This window comes from Chlorocebus sabaeus, chromosome 10, assembly GCF_047675955.1.
Source record: "Chlorocebus sabaeus isolate Y175 chromosome 10, mChlSab1.0.hap1, whole genome shotgun sequence".
In the NCBI taxonomy this organism is placed as follows: Eukaryota; Metazoa; Chordata; class Mammalia; order Primates; family Cercopithecidae; genus Chlorocebus; species Chlorocebus sabaeus.
The window spans coordinates 30643220-30661184 of NC_132913.1; the positions used below are offsets into that span (position 1 = coordinate 30643220).

The window sequence follows — 17965 nt, forward strand, 5'->3', positions numbered from 1 at the left end:
GAGGAAGAGGTGGGAGGATCGCCTGAGCCTGAAGAAGTCGAGGCTGCAGTGAGCCATGATGGCGTCTCTGCACTCCAGCCTGGGTGACAAAAAATAAAATGGAATAGTCAATTAAAAAAAAAAAGGACCCAGAGACCTCAAGAATTCTGTTTCACCAATGACACCATAGCTTCTTAGTCTACTCATGTACGTGTGCCTGTGTTTATGTAAATTTGAATTTTAAAATTGCTTGTAGACAAATGAAGATGAACAAAAGAAATAATGAAGATATCACATTAATGAGTGGGTATTCATAAATTCATATATAAACTTCAGATTATGTATTCCAAAGGGATCTGGAAATTTTTATATTTTTATGGAAGTTAGGAAGATTCTTTATTTACCACTTTCATTACATTATTTCATTAGGAATCTGATGAAAGATAGGGATACTTGCCTTAGAAAAAGTTTCACATAAACAGTGTCAAATTGTGAAATTCCTGAAGCTCATTCACAGGCCTCCCTGGAGTCTTTGGTTTCAATGTTATATCAGTTAACATGTATTAAATTCCTATCAGATGCTAAGCAATTTTAAGAAGGCTTAAAAAGTTTGGGCACAAAAACAAATGATATGTTCTAGATGATAAAGATAAAGTATTTGCACCTCATTTCACTGATGAGTAGTGAGTGAGTGGACACCTTTTAAAAGCCTACAACAGTGCCTGTACATAAAAAGAGCTTAATAAATGTTAACCATTCTCTCTCCTCTAAAAAAAAAAAAAAAAGAAAGAAAAAGAAAAAAGAAAAAAAAAAGGAAGAATAGTGAGGGAGATACACATTTAAGCAATTATATTCAAAAACTAGATTAGATAGACAGAGATAGAAAATAGCACATACTTACACAGTACTTACAATTTTATAGTCCCTTTTATACTGGACAACTTTATAACCCCTTTTGTATATTTACTCATCTAATTCTCAGGTCATTATTAGTCAGGTACTGCTATTATTCCCATCTTATACATGAAAATATCAAGGACTACAGAGGTAATGAAACTTGCTCAAGATTGCACAAGTATTAGGGCAGAACCAGGACTAAAAGCCAGGTAACGTGTTCCAAGAATCCATGTGCTTAACCATCACATTTGCTGTCTCTCATAAAAATACAACAGAAAGGCCAGGCACGGTGTCTCATGCCTGTAATCCCAGGACTTTGGGAGGCCAACGCAAGCAGATCACAAGGACAGGAGATTGAGACCATCCTGGCTAACTCGGTGAAAACCCGTCTCTACTAAAAATACAAAAAATTAGCCTGGCATGGTGGCAGGTGCCTGTAGTCCCAGCTACTCGAGAGGATGAGGCAGAAGAATGGCATGAGCCCGGGAGGCAGATCTTGCAGTGAGCCAAGATTGCGCGCCACTGCACTCCAGTCTGGGTGAGAGAGCCAGACTCCATCTCAAAACACACACACACACATACACACACACACACACAAACACACACCAGAAATGTCTCAAGCAATATGGAATGGCAAGATGAAAGAGCAATTACTTTTGTTGGTAGTCTAGGAAAAGTCTCAGAGAAGCACATCAAATTTGTGTTAGTCATTTAAAGAGTAGAGGAGATACATAGCACCTACGGTGGGGTGTCTTATTAAATATAAATATGACTTATGCTCGGTGTAATGTTAATAAAGTTCTGTGTCTCCTAATGAAAGAGTAAAACATAATTATTGAGTTACTCATAAACAAGAAATCCCAAATACATGAAACATCCTATGGACCTAGCAAACATGCAGAACCATTTTCCTGAGGCTAAACTGTTTTCAGAAATATGTTAGCTCTTAAAAACAGGTCTATAACAACAAATCCCAAATAGTGTATATCTGTGAGGTACAATTATTCTGTTGCTCATATGTAACTAGATTTGTAATTTTATTACTTCTCAAAGAATTGGCAAAGGGTGCAGCAACATAAGTGGATGAAAGCCATTATAACGGGTGAAATAAAATCCCGTGGCTAAGAAAGAACGGATTTCTAAAGGGGAGCATATTATTCAGTTCCTAGTTTTAAAAAAATGGAACATAGAATATTGGTGGATTATGGGATATTGTCACTGGAATGTGCCACTTTCACCTGGAGCCACCCTATTTGGTGTCATTAGTAGCTGCTTATTCTCGCCATTTTTCCCCAACCCATTTCTTTCCTACTGCTACCTCACCCTGCCATATCCTGCACACAGACAATCCATTCTTTGTTTCTTCGTTGGACCGTAAGAGTAATTTTTACATGTCAGCACTAGTAAATCCACCCTATGACCATAGTAGGTTGTTCTTTGGGGGGGGTTTCTGTTTGCTTTTTTGAGACAGTGTCTTGCTCTGTCACTCAGGTTGAAGTGCAGTGATGTGATCTTGGCTCACTGCAGCCTCAACCTCCTGGACTCAAAATCCTCCTGCCTCAGTTCCCTAAGTAGCTGTGACCACAGGCATGCACCACCACACGTTGCTAATTTTTGTGTTTTTTATATGGATAGGGTCTCACTATGTTGTCCAGGCTGGTGTCAAACTCCTGGGCTTAAGCAATCCTCCCGCCTTGGCTTCCCAAAGTTCTAGGATTACAGGCATGAGCTACTGCTCCTGGCCACAGGTACTTTTGGAAAGAGTTGTTCTACCCCACCAGACTAACGACTCCTCCAGGACAGGTATAGTCCTTTTTCAATTTTATAATCTCAGAATATAATGCTGTTAATACATGTGTGCCAAAATAATTGATTATAAAAGGGAAAATAAATGAATATATGATCATAGATTCACTATGAAGGTGATTCACCAGTGGGATCCATATTTGTAAAATAAAGCAATGAAAACACAAGAGGCTAGAAAGAAAGGAAATTTGGCTAGATACGTTAATCACAGATGGAGACATTAAGATGTAGTATACGTCATCTTACGACAAAACAGGTACTGATATATGACAGTTTATATTTTTAAAAAGCAAATGTTTGTTTAATTTTAATGTTAACATTAGTGATGTTATGCTAAAATGTGTGTGTTCCTAGTAATAACTTCATTACTAACATCTATCTAGATCAGAGCTCTCTACTATAATCAATAGAAATGTCATTGGCCTCCCCTCCTCTCTTCACCTCTCATTCTGCCATTTCTCCCTAGAGCACTATTAAATGTAAATTTCCCAAATTCTTTTCTGTGACTTTTATGGCCTGAAAGTGAGTAAGCTGATTGGTGATGAAAATTCAGAACAACATAGCCCAAGTACCCTGGGAATCACAGTTCTGCCAAGCACTTATGAACTAAGAAAAATATACTCTCTTGCTCATGTGGAATGTCGGAGGAGGAACTGTGCGGCTCACTCAGCTCACTAGGTGTTAGAACAACAGTGAAAGAGTATCCAGTGGTGACATACATAAAGACACGGCCTCCCTGGGAGCTCTAGTGATTTAGACTGCCCTGTGAAAGTTGAAGATGCTGTCGCTTTACAAAAGAATGGATATTGCATAAGTTGAAGAAAAAGAGAGCAAACCCACTGATAACACTGCCATGGTTAAGTGTTCTTACTGAAAACTTCTATCAACACTATGGCTCTAAAGAGTTCATTCCGGCAGCCAAGAACAGGGAAATGCCAGCTGAGACCCCAACGACTCCAAATGCTCATTAAATAGATTTTACTTTTTTTGGTGATGGCTGCTTGAAAATAGGAGTGTTTATGAGAAGAGCAAGCTCTCTTTAAATAAAAAGTAGGAAATGACAACAGAACAAGCTCACATTGTAAAATGTACTATGCAAAGAGAAAAACAAATACGCATGTTGCATTCTTTGTCATCTCTGACATCTTCAACTTCCACATTTCCCATTGGTTGCAATCAGAGCTGTTGTTTAGAAAAATGACTGCTAGGTTCTGTAAGATTCTCAACATTACAGATATATTTCATTATGCAACCCTTTAGTATTCTAAAAGTGGAAGGAGAAATGAACTAAGCCATTTTAAGATAGATTTAAATTACAAAGACAGAAAAGCAGAGAGATTTTTATTCATTCTGAGCTAACCAGGACAATCAATTAACTAAACTCCCTGATTGCCAAAACATGCTATATAATTTGTGTTATATTAACTTGGGTTTTACTTTTACTTCGATTGTTTATAGCCTGTCAATGAAAATATTTCCTGAACAATGTTCAAGTATCAACAATTATTGATAGAATCAATTCATTACAGCCTACTCTGTCTGGCTTGTGTAAGCTTTGTGTAGAAAACAAAGCTTCCAAAATCAGGATCCTGACCAGAAGGAAAGCTTTGTATATCATGAGCTAAGAACATTTATTTTTATCAATTTCAGATATGTATATGGTAAGACTTAGAACACATAGAATAAAATTCAGAAAGTAACACATACCGTGGAAGCTAACACTAAACATTAGAAAATGTGATCTTAATTAGACTTATTTTAAAGGATATGCCATATAAAAGCTATCATTAATATTATAATTTAATATTATTTAATTTAAATTCATATTTTAATTTACTCCTACTTTCTTCTGGCTTTCAGTTCTCAATTTTATGTTTCTTTTTGAGCCTATAATAAAACATAAACCTGGTCTCAGCCCCAGTTTAATGTTTTGAGATGTTGAATATTTAATTTCACAAAATATATTTTTTCCACTCCTCAAAAGCATTCCTTTTTTGCTTTTCAGATTGCACATATACTGTGTTTTGGATTATTGGTAATAGTAAATACTTTCCTGTAATGCCTTTTAAATATTTTGCTCAGTAAGTAATAAACAAGAACATCAATTCATTTGCCTGGCATTAAAATGAGACTTTGCTCCCTTATTGAAGAAGTACAAGTTTTGGATTTCATTTACAAATGGCATATATGGACTGCTTTCACCAACATCTAATAGGGTTTTCAGTGACAGAATAATAAAATGTATCTTAAAACATTTGGGTAAAATTGTAATCCTATAAAGAATAAATACTTTAAAAAATATCCAGCCAATACTTACCAAATGAAGTTTATACTGTGTAGGGAGAAACTTTAGTGACCATTTATTCTAGTTCCTCATTCTAACATACTTTTTAAGAACCTCTTTCTACAAAATGGAAGAATAAAAAATTGCTAGCACAGTTTCAGTAATTTTGTTCTTTTTGTTATTAGAAAAAAAAAGTGTTTTATAATACATAATTATTTCAGAAAAATTGAAAAGATAAAGTAAAATAATAGTACCCAGAGTATCTATTATTAAATATATTACATAAGAGTTACATATTTTTCTGCCTTTATTTTCCTTTACATATACATTTTTACTTTATAAATTGGGATCTTATAGCTAGTTTTGTTTCCTATTTTTTATCACAAAATTTAGAGTGTGAAAGTTACAAGTCACTAAATACTTTATGAAAGACAATTTAATTTCTATGTTTATAATAAATACAACAAATTCAGTGTTAAAAAGGTTTGAGTTGGAGTTTTGTAATATTTACAGCAATAAATTAACAAAGTAGCAAACAAAATATTATAGAACATGTGCCTTTGCATCAGAACTTTTCTGTTCCTGGTTCAGTATACATCAGCTTTTTAAAAACATTTCAGTCTTAATGTATTGCTCAAAAGGTAATTCTTTGAATGATGTTTATAAATAGGCTTTTTTATACATACTTTACATCTCTCTCTGATTTAAATAGTCCCGTTTCCCCTCACAACAAATATACCAAAGTATTGTCTCCAGTTAAACATTAATAATTAATTTAATACACCCAGAATGTCATAATACTTAATGAGTAGAATACTCTGGCTTTAGAAACAGCCTTTGGAGATAAATGCAGAAAGGAAAATAAACAAACATAATGTTTACTGAAATTAATTAGAATGGTGGAGGGTCCTCCTCACCAATGCTTTGGATGCTGACTTTGGGAGATGTTTGAATTCAGCAAAGCAGGTCATCTAATAATAGTGGCTAATGTGATTAGCACTTGTGAAAATAAGGTCATAAAGCACAATTTCTAAGATCTTTTAGAAATAACTTGCAGGTGATTGGAAGTTCAAAGCCGTTCTTGAGTCTGGAGATACGAAACAAGTTTATTAAACAGACATTAAAGTACTTCTAAAACTTTAAGAAATAAAGACACTTTTCTATAAATCTCTTCTGGTATTAAGGCTAATGTTATGTATCCATGTTACCTCTTGGCATATTGGGGTCAATTCCCAGTTATCTATCCAAAATAGTAATATACTGGATCAAACCCATTATCCTCCCTATTCTGAATTCTCTCTCTGATAACAGTGGTAGTTATAAAAGAGCTGTAGTCACTCTTAATGCCTGAGAGAAAAGAATATACTTTCAAAACAAAAATCAATGGGAACTTTGAATCACTCAAGAGTATCATTTTAGCTAGTTTTTTCCAACATCTTCCTAAGCACCATCCTCTACCAGTTCTGCTAAAAGTAGAAGCATTGATTGATGTGTTTTATCTCCTTCCCCCTCCACTGCCATCCTGTAGCAGAGATTCTAGAAAGAGAAGAAATGCCCTAAAGACAGGTTGCTTGAGGGAAATGGAGAAGTCAAAAATTTGAATTATATCCACAAACTGGATAATCAATCTCTGAAGTATTGAAAGTTGACTGTACACAAAAAGTGCAGTAGATAAATATTACAGTTTGTCAGTGGAAGCATTTGAAATGTTGATGGGAATGGGTGAAATCTTTGGTGGTATATATGATAAACCTTGGAACCAATAAGGGTTTGTGGGTTTTGTTTTTTTTTAAGTTTTAAAGGTTTGAACCATGAAGTTTTAACTGGGAATTTCAAAAATTTGCAAGTTAAGTGTCCCCGATGGCTTGTTTTAGAAATTCAAATTTCCAAATATGCACTCATTAAAAGCAGAGATGATTAATCAATTGTCTCATGTGCATGCATACATGCCTCCCATGTACATGACTAAACTAAAAATGGGAGTGAAGGTTGAGAACTCAGTCTGTGCACAACCTGATGAGTAAATCATCATCCAAGCATAAATTTGCCTGTTGATGCCGATCAGTGCTTGAATTCATAGTAAAATGACCCACACTGACCATTAAACAAGGTGGGTATTTTAGGTATATATATGTGTGTATATATGTATATATGTGTATATGTGTGTATATATGTATGTACATATATATACACATGCACACAGTGTGTCAGCTTCATCATGGCATAATTTACACAATTCTCTTTAGTTTCCTGAAAAAGAATCTGAATTTTCTAATGTGAACCTTCATTGTTCTAGTCTTCTACAAAGATGTGTTGTCAACTATAGAGAAAAATGAACAGCCAAAGGTTGTCATAAAAATTAAGTTGAAAATAAAGGAATCTGAAATAATTATTAATAGATTTCCCTTTTTCAGTAAATATATATACTTCAAAATTTAGGACAAAGAATGACTATTTGTTTTCAAAGAAAAAGTAAAAGCAGCAAGTATACAAACAAGTAAATTTAAAGAAGTTCTTCCTCAACATCCATTAAACAAATACTGTGCCAGGAACTAGATTCTTATTTTCAATTCTCAAAATATGCAGTGGAATAGAGCAAAAAGAACAAAATTACCCATTTCTGTAAGTATCTACTTTGTGTAAAGCAGTATAGTAGGTACTTCCCAAAGAAAATGATGAAGGAAGGGATAAAGAGAAATAGAACCGTGGTTATAGCCCTCAAAAAGATCTAATCTAATTGGAGAATTGAGTAGGCATCTGATAGTGTAAACAAAACAGATAAAGTAGATTAATAAGGAGTACTAATATAATATGTTACTACTCTGCTTCTTGTTAGTCTCCTCCTTAATCTACTATTTGAAGTAATAGTGTAGCATAGTAGAAAGAACGTTACTCTGTGGTTTCCATTCCTGGCTCTGTTACTAACATTTGGGCTGACCATGGGCAGATGACTTAATAACAGGAATAGCTATCATTGATTTGATTTCCTGGGTGTTTTACATACATCGTTTTTTTCAATCCTCACATCAACCATATGGTATCATTCTGACAATACAAGTGACTGTAAGTCCAGTTTGTTAGAGATAGTCCCACTTTTGCCCTGTTTTCTAAGTACACTTGTTATCAGTGTCAGTGTCTCCTTTTACCCTCAAGAGTGCCCCAGTTTGGATGATATAATAAATTTTCTCCATTTAATGAGAAATTTGATAATTGCAATCTAGCAAGTAGTAGAAACAGATTTGATCCAAGGCTGTTGATGCCTAAAGCCCATATACATAGCCACTCTATATGTTCACTCTGGTTAAATAGTTGCAGCGCTTCCTTGTATATATGTAAAATGAAGCCATTAAAGTAAATGATCTCCAGGATTCCTTCCATCTCTGAACTCTAGGACTCCAAGTACAAGCAGACACATATGTGTGGGTTCATGATACTGGGATATAAACTTTACATCAGGCTTAGCACAAAGAATTAGGAAACAATGATGAAAAGAAGGCTAGACAGAATGGGAAATTTAACACATTATAGAATTCATAATACAGGTATGGCTGTGAATCCTTGCAGAAAGAAAGTAGCCTCCCCGGGCAATGTGCATGAGAAATAACCCTGGACAATTAGTTAAGCGAAGCTGTATCTTGGTGTGTGAATGACGTGTTAAGAACATGAAATAATGTGGCATCCTGGTCCTTGCATTGCGAAAATATTTGAATATTGTTTAGGGTCATTTGTATTTATTTAAAATAAGACTAGTTGTATTAAAACAAATCTAGTTGCATGTATTTAAAACAAGTCTAGTCAAGTGAAGTCTTCATTCAAATTCTTTATTTTGCTGAATATTATATGGCCTACAAAGAGTTGTTTGGCTCTGTTGTGATTTTAAGGTGCACTTCAGATTTATATTCTCCCCAGATGATTATATTTTGCTGGGGAATGTTGATGCATTCCCACCAGCTTTGACTTCTCATATTCCCCTCTTTACCCTCATCTTATTGGATGTCTGCCATCAATATTAAATTGTCTTAATCCTGATTTTTCTACCTATTGCTGCTTTTGCAGTTGGCACTGATTCTTATGCCCCTTAAAAGGTACTTGTGTGGCAAAAGATTGAAAAAAAATTGGCAGTTGTTGTCAGCGTTAATGTAGAAAAATAAATCTCTTATATTACCAGTTTGGATTTACTTTTCATTTTTAATGGCCCCAACAGATGTTGGAGGAATCCTCTACTTCCTGCACACTTCCATTTTTACAGCTGGTACTGCTTGACTGGTTCTTGACTTTGGGGGAGCAGTTCCTGGGTGTTTACACAGTGATTTACAGGCACCCTGTCACTATAGACTATGACCATCCTCTTGTGTCTTTTTTTCCATGAGATTTTTCTTGAAATCGACGTCACTGTCTCAATGCAGCACCTCACAAAGTTTCTCTAACCCAGTGTTTCCTGAGCAATAGATTTTTTCCCTACTGTGCAGCATTCTGAAATGTTTGGTATGTTAGATTTAAAAAAACAAGCATAAAGGAGAGGAGGTATACATAAGAGGTGATTTTCAAACTCAGCAAATCAGGCAGTCTGTCTTTTTTGATATCTCTTTGTATCTTTTTCTTATTTTTTCCCGAAGTATTCATCACAATTTTCATTTAAGTGGTTCACTTCTCTTGGTGTTTTTGCTTTTTCCTAAAACCACCCTGCCTGCTTGCCTGCCTGCCAGTCTGCCTGCCTTCCTTCTTTCCTTCCTCCCTCCCTCCCTCCTTCCCTTCTTTCTTTCTTCCTCCCTTCCTTCCACCAGCCTCAATGGCACTAGCTTCCAAAAACAGCACTAATATCCTAAGGCTACTGTGACAAAATATCACATAAACAGGAGGCTTAAAACAACAGTAGCCTCTTGTCTCACTGTTTTGGAGGCTAGAAATCTGAAGTCAAGGTGTCTTCAGGGCACGCTCCCACTGAAACCTGAAGGAATCGTGCCTTGACTCTGGTTTCTGGTGGACAACTGGCAATCTCTGACAGTCCTTGGTGTGCAGCTGGATCACCCAGTCCTCTGCTTTTGCTGTCACATGGTGTTCTCCTTGTGTGTCTTCACATTCTCTGTGCATGTCTGTCTCTGAGTCCAAATTTCCCTTTTGATAAGGACACCAATCATATTGAATTAGGGTCCCCTTAGTGACCTCATTTTAACTTGATTACCTCTGCCAAGACCCTATATCCAAATCAGGTCACCTTCTGAGGTACTGGGGGTTAAGACTTCAACATATCTTTTCTTGAGGGGGATACAGTTCAACCCATAGCACCAACTAAGAACAGAATTTTCCTCACACTTGCTTCCAAAAGAAATGTTGACAGCTTTTAGCAATTGGGAAGATCCCGTGAGGCTGAAAGTGCCATCGCCGGCTGCTGTCTTGTCTGTGACTTTTCTGTGCTGTTCACTTGCTCTCTTGGTTTGAGAGTTCCCATAGTAGAAAAGGCAGAGTCAGACACAAAATTCTCATAAAAAGCATTTGCTTAAGCGACAGATTCGAACCACAACCTTTGCAAGAAGCTCTTTCGTGAACTGTATAAAATTTGCTTGGTAAACATCCTAACTTGAGAAAAGAAAAACTATCAAGCATTGTGAGAAAGAAAATTATCAAGTACCAGTAACACTGGCCATAGTTTTATTTTTCTTCCCAAATTGTATTACATAGACACATATCAAAGTTGCAGAGGATACCAAAAAAGCGTATCAACCCTCAACTGTAATGCCCTGTTGCAGTAATTAATAAAACCATTTAAAATGTTTTTAAATTTTACTAGGGATAGAAAAAAAAATACATTAGAAATAACGACATTTCAGAACTATTGCAGTATTTGCCTGAGAAGGCTTCAAAGTTTTCTTCTAATGACAAATAATTTATAATTGTCATTGTCACTTCTATTGGAAAATGGAGGAAAATAAAACATTTTCCTCAAGCAGATTTCTTGGCTCATTTATATAAGGTTAGCATGGCAATACTTTTATTTGAATGTATCTTTAAAAATTAGAAATAGCCATGAATATTCTTGATTACTAATAAAATTGAAATGTTTTAATGTCAAAAAGGAATTATATTTACAAATCCTCTGTTGTTAATAATGCTGCTACAAACCTATATGGAATCCAAATTGTCTCTCTCGGAAGTGCTTTATTGAAAGTAATTATGCCAAATATGGAAAGTATACACACTAATTTGTATCATATTCTTGATCTTAAGCCAGATTCTTGCAGTTCTCAAACAATTCTTCAGTATGTTAATTTGATTTAAATTTTTAAAAAGTTGATTCAAGAAACTGTAGAAAAACAAAATAGTTAAGCCAGTTGTTCAGACAAAACCAGTAATTATGTGCCTACAGTATTTTGTTTCCTAATTCATTTGCTTTGACATCACATAGACCTAGTCTTACATATGGTAGCCGGTACTAGACCGTAAAGGGTGTTATGCAGTGAAATACTAAACAAGTCACATTGGACAAATCTAGGGGCAGGACTTACAAGATGGGGTCTTAGAGTCTATAATGAAATATTTACAACAGCAATAAAGAAACAGGTATTGGAGAGAAAACTAAAATTGACAGTCACCTGCATGATCTTCTGGGGCTACCCTTGAAAGTCCTTGCCATCCTCCTCAGACAAGAGAAAAGTCATCATTAGGCTCCCGAGGGTAATTCAACCTTGCAGATGACAGTTCCTCTACTTGGAAATAGTTTGACTCTACGTAAGTGAAAAAGACTCTTAAGAATTTTATTTTAAAATTTTATTTTAAAAATCTCAGGACATTTAAACGTATGCCTGTTGATTTTTTTTTTTCTTTTCGTTGATTTTTCATGGAGTTGATGGAGATAAAAAGATCAGCCTGGCAGCTTGCTGGCATGGAACTGGAGTGTTTAGGGTTTGTTTTGCCTTTTTGCAAGATTGGTCCACAAGAACTTTAAAAGGAGAAAAAGACGATGCAAATTAAATACGTTAGAAACGTATGTCCCATCTGTTTTTATTTCATTTTTAGAATAAGGTTTTCATACCTTCTTTTATTTTTATATTCTATGATACCACACTATAATGTTGGCCACCTCAGAGACTAACTAAATTAGCTATCCTGACCATATGGAAAGGAAAAGCTTTACCAGCTAAAGAAACAAATTTAACTCAGGCAAAAAGGCCTATGTGTTTTAGAGTTAAAAAAAAAAAAAATGTTGCTAAGTACATAGTAGGGGAATGTAACCCACCTGCATAAGTAAAATTTGAAAAGAGATTTGGATATTCAAAATAGCTGTCTCTTTTCTTGGCGTCATTCAGGAATCACCCATATTTGAAGTGTCCTTCTGTTGTGTGCTATCATCTGGATGTATTTGTAAGTAAACTCACAATCAAAGACATGAAGGCCCCTTGAAAGGCCATCTATTTCTACCTCTGCCTCTGAGAAAATTAATCCTAACCTGTCCAGGTATACCTTACCACATTATGGGGGAGGGGGATGGAAAAAGCTTCAGTGCATTCAGAGAAAAAATTTTTTACCCTAATATCTTTACTTTGGAACACTGAATAAGACATTCCTTTATAGAAAAAGAGATTTTGTTTCATTCTACAAAAGTCAATACTGTCAAGTACTTGATAGAAGCCCTGGGCTACCATTTTATTTTACCTAGAGAGAAGCTTCTCATAAATTCACCATGTAAAATTGATGACTGCTTCAGTAATCTACCAATCTTAGGTTTTATATATAAACCACAGTGAGGGAATAGAGCTTGCAGAAGTCAAGCATATGTTTTCTAGCCACACAAAGACTAGACGAGTGTCTGCCTGATCTAGGACCACTTTGGGTTGACACATGCAGTTATTTACAATGATTGAGAACATCGGATTTTATGCACAACTCATGATGACAAGATAAATAGATGGGTAGAGAAGCTTAAACTAAAAGAAAGTCAACTGAAGTGTTTTCTGTCACTTGACTGTAACTCTCAGCACAGGACCACTCAACTTTTAGAGTGCTGAAATTAAAATTCTCTTTATTTCATCAGAATAATGGCTAAACTTATAAGTGAATGCGTATGTTTTGAGAATTTTTCTGTATACATTTGAAAGGCTTTTTTTCTGGACACTCCTACCAGCAGGCATTTCACCAAAGTTCATACCAATTACTAAAATTACCTGAATGTATTCAAGATGTGTCTCCATATATTTTTTCTGTACTAAGGAAAGTGGAATTATAGTAATAGTTCCTTTTCCCAAATCATGGGACACTCAGTGTAACCATTATCTAGCCTGTCATACAACTTTCCGACTCTCAGACACCAAGCTAGTAGCATGACTTTGAAGTACCCTATTGTTCTCCTAAACTAAAGCCATTTGTTTGTACTAGATGAAACAAACTAATCAAGCAAAAGTATTTTTTCTTTAGAAAATGTAGATGTCTTGGATAAACATTGATCTAGATTTTTGAGGTTCTTTGATTCATACCTGTATTAATATTAAGATAACCAGAAGAGACAGAACTATTAGACCAGTTAAAAGGCCATCTCAGCGTCTAGCAGTCATGTTTGACAGTGGAACACAGTGTTAATGCTCTGAACTACATAAATAAATACTTCCTCTCTATCGTTTCTTGGGACATCTTAACTTTCATATTCAACTCTAATCATTGTCATAGTCCAGTTTATGGCCAAGCATAAAGAATGAATGGTTTCCTTAAAACATACATGATGTAATTCACATTATCAATAGAGGAGGAAATGCAAATGAATTCCGCTTGAGGTGTATTACAGCCTGAGACCACTCAGCCACCAACACAGAGACGATAGATCATTTGTTTATTCTCAGGTTGGATGTTGTAAACTAGACAAAAAAAAAAAAAAAAAAAAAAAAAAAAAGCCATGGGTTTTTCCAAGGAAAAAAAACTGTTGAAATTCTAAATAGATATGGCCAAATATGCAATTTTCCACTATGAGTTAGTAAAATGAGCCATATATCAAAAAATAGAATTTTCTTTAATTTAGAGCTTGTTTTGTAGTTAAGGCATACAATTTTTGCAAATGCCAGTGGGGGGAAAAAGGAGAAAGCACAACTTCGATTAAAAGGAGAAAAATCAATGCCTCCTGAAGACTCATGCTTAAGAAGGTAACATGTAAATAAATACTAGACTCTTCAGGTAAAGCAAAACTCAAAAATATTTGTAAGAAATAGACTGAGGTTAGAATACCTTTTTCCACTCACCTAATAAAGGGCCAATACCACCCACACATACATATACAGTGCTACAGTGTTTACTTGTGCACATATCTATCTTTGTTCCAAATGGGCAGCTTAGCTTATAATATTATATAAAGGTTATCTGTTTCACAATACAAACATACACAACGAAGTACAAGCATGCACAACCATGCTACTTTGCCATGTCATATTTTACCAGAAATAGTTATAAAACATTAATTCCTTGTTGTTATTTATTTTATTTATTTATTTTGGTGGGAACATGGATGGAGCTGGGGGCCATTATCCTTAGCAAACTAATGCAGGAACAGAAAACCTAATACTGAATGTTCTCACTTTTAAGTGGGAGCTAAGTGATAAGAACTCATGGATACAAAGAGAAACAACAGACATTGAGGCCTTGACACTTGAGGGTGGAGGCTGGGAGGAGGGAAAGGAGAAAAAAATAACTATTGGGTACTAGGTTTAGTACCTGGATGATGAAACTATCTGTACAACCAATCGCCGTGACACAAGTTTACTTGTGTAACAAACTTGCACATGTAACCCTGAACTTAAAAGTTAAAAAAAAATCATTAATTCCTAGGGAAAAAGATGAAAAAGAGTTAAGATAGTGATTGCATGTTTTTGTAATGGTGGACGTTCACTGAATCAACTAAAGGAATTTAGGAACATTGATGAATGAAAGTCATTTTTATCTGATATCCTGGTACCACTGATAATAAGCGACAACAATTTTGAAAATTAAACAGAATGTAAGAGTCTCAACTCAGCAATCTCCTTCACATTTGTCATTAGATTTGCTTTGATGAATGAACTCTTTAAAAGAAGAAAGATTAGCTGCCAATAATACTGATAATATAAATACCAATTATTGAGCACCCATTATGAGCCAGGCCCTGTTCTATACTCTTTTCAATTATTAGTCAACAGATTCCTAAAATGAATTGGTATTTTATTATTGTCATTTTAAATATGAAGAAAGAGATACACAGAGCAGGTAGAGAACTTGCTATGCACATATAGCCAGTCCACTGTTAATTACCAGATATGAACCAGGCCATAGGGATGAAAAAGAATAGAACACATTATTGAATCTTCCCAAAATAGAAAAACAAAACAAAACAAAATAACACCACCAACTACTGATCCTTATTTAAAAAGGTGGCAAGAAACACTGAGTTCTTAACTGCTACTCTAGAACCGTTGTTGGTACCCCTGTCTGAAGGTGAAAGAATACACATACACACACGCACACATGCACACACACACAAGCAAATGATATTCAGAAGGTCTCTTAAACAGGCCCACTGAACTGCCTCAAAGACTACCTAATACTTTCCCTTTTCTTTCTAAATTGTTACTAACTCATATCAACACTTCCCTAAATACTGCTAATATTCCACTTTTGGGTATGCCTATATTACCGTGCACCTGACAGTTGAGTGGGGTACTTAAAAAGAAAACTTTTCATTTGTTTCCAAACTTATTCATGTTATTTGTAATTAATATACAAATATTACATGAACTTATGAAATAACAGTGTTCAAAGAAGCTATAGTTTGTATGAAAACCAAAGGTGAATTCTTTGAAAGACTTGATAAGTAAGTTGCTAAAAGAAATTTTCCCAAATTAGATATGAGCAAGACAACTGTGAAAAGCTGCAAAAGAAATCTTAAAAATCCAGAAGGATTCTGCACTTGGTTTACTTTGTATGTATCACTGAATTTGCACTCTAACGAAATCAAAAGTAGAAATTACATGGTACACTACAGATGGGTTTGTGGAAGAGAGATAGCACAAACCCCCAAACTTTGGCCTTCATACAAAGAAAGGCTTTGGCCCTACATAAGAATGTTGCCAACTAAATATGTATATGTATTTGTTTTAAACTTAATTAATAGGCTTAGGGAGGCATCATGTATGTATAATGCTATAATAATTCTTTTTAAATGTCTCATCAAGTATTGGTCTTAATTGTTTTTTTTAAGAGTACTTCTGTAATTATTATATTTAACTTTTATATTCCATTAATTTGTAATTTAATTGCATGTGCAATGTACAGCGGAAACAACCGGAATCTTCACAAAGGCCAGTGCCATTTTGTAAAATCTTTTTAAAGGATTAATTCAATTATGTTATAATTAAGTATAAATGTTGATATGAATACTTTCAAGTCTCCAGTTCATATTATTATATGTCAAGTGGAGAATTAATTTTTTTAACTTGGTAAACTAGCAGTTTAGAGAGCTTCAATATAGGTAGTCCCTAAAAATACCTCGGTGGACTGTGAAATTGTCTCATGTGCCTTAATAATTTCAGTTTTTAAAAGGAGTATCTTAATATTTCTATTTTCTGTTTCTTTTACTCAGACATTATTTTTCTTTCTTTTACAAATTGTATTTAGTATGTGTTTTTGAAACACAAAACTGGCATGCTAGTGTATCTGGTGAATTTACTATTAAGCCCAGGTCTGTACCAGATGGGCAGGTGAAAATGTGATTATGAGGTGTGTGGCGATATATCCATGTTTGTAATACTTGACTCTCCAGGTGACTTGTGTGTCTGTTACATTCATGAATTCACTTTATGGTTATTCTTAGAGATACTGAAAGAAGCAGCCTTACACCACACAATGTCTATGGAAGAGAAAAACTTCCCTCCCTTAACACCATCACAATAAATGTTTCATAACAACCAGATAAATAGCAACATGTCAGCATTTTCCCCTGGCAGGTTCAGAAGTTTAACGCTGAAATACTGGTTTGCACATCTAGAACAAGACTAAAGTGAGTTTGCTATTTCATAGGAAAATGCAAATTGAGGCTTAGGTTGCACCTTTCGATATCACTCTTTTGGTAAGTCCACATGGGGCAGACAAAGCCAAACACCAGCCAGGTGGTAGAATTCCCCAAATATTCATCTGTGCTGAAACCTTCAAAAGTCAGGTGCCTGGAGAGCTCATTTAATGAAAGGGTTATCTCTGCCAACCAGTCAGTAGTTGATACTTTTTTCACTAGAAGTTGTGAAATATTATTTATGTATGTAGAAGACAGCGGCTTCCTGCCATTGTTGTTTACTTGTGTGTTTGGGCAAGTTTCCTCCTTTCCAGAAAGCAAGTGTTCCATAAAAGCAACTTTGCATCGGCCCTACTCCTTTTGTTTGATACCCCAGGCAAAAAGCTTTTCATGGTATTGAAATAATTTTCATTTAAAAACAGGGAGCTCAGACGAACCAGTCCTTTATTAAAAAAAAAAAAAGAAAAGAAAAGAAAAGAAAAAAGGCAGTAAGGTATCCTTGGTTAACTTTTTAGTTATTTAAAAGTAGCTTGTTGAAGATTGAATATTTCTATGTTTCACTAGAGCCTTTAAATATAAAAGAGATATGAGACTATATCTGACACCATCAGGCATATTATATTAAAATTTATGAACAACTTCATCAAAAACCACTTTCCCTCTCCTGCATAGAGACAGATTTGTTCTGACATAAACGTTACATGGCTGGTTGCAGCCTCAGATTAATGCGAAGACCCTGGCGATTCCTTTTAGACGTTATTTTATGAAATAATACCTGTCAGCTGCTGCCTGATCCTAGAAAAGGGGGCAGGTTTTCCAGGTCATCTTGCCATCTGTCAGCTAAAGCTCATCTGTCCCTCCACATTACCACCTGATCTGTGCTAACAGGCCTCACGGGGAGGCCTGCTTCATTGGCCCAGTGGGAACCAGGGAAAGAGACTGTGAGAGGACATCACCTGTGATGCTGAGATTTAATTATCGCT

At 35.2% G+C, this 17965-nt stretch overlaps 1 protein-coding gene and 1 long non-coding RNA gene across 3 annotated transcripts in view; one reads left to right on the forward strand and one right to left on the reverse strand.

Annotated features, from left to right (window-relative positions):
• ARHGAP15 (Rho GTPase activating protein 15) overlaps positions 1–17965 on the forward strand; it is a 631557-nt gene that overhangs the window by 246871 nt on the left and 366721 nt on the right. The window lies entirely within an intron of this gene.
• The window catches only part of LOC140712564 (uncharacterized), a 142971-nt gene that overhangs the window by 101780 nt on the left and 23226 nt on the right, over positions 1–17965 (reverse strand). Inside the window, exon 2 of one of the 2 annotated variants that reach the window (XR_012094182.1) lies at positions 1–79. This is a non-coding gene — a long non-coding RNA (uncharacterized lncRNA). The other variant, XR_012094181.1, reaches the window with a different exon arrangement.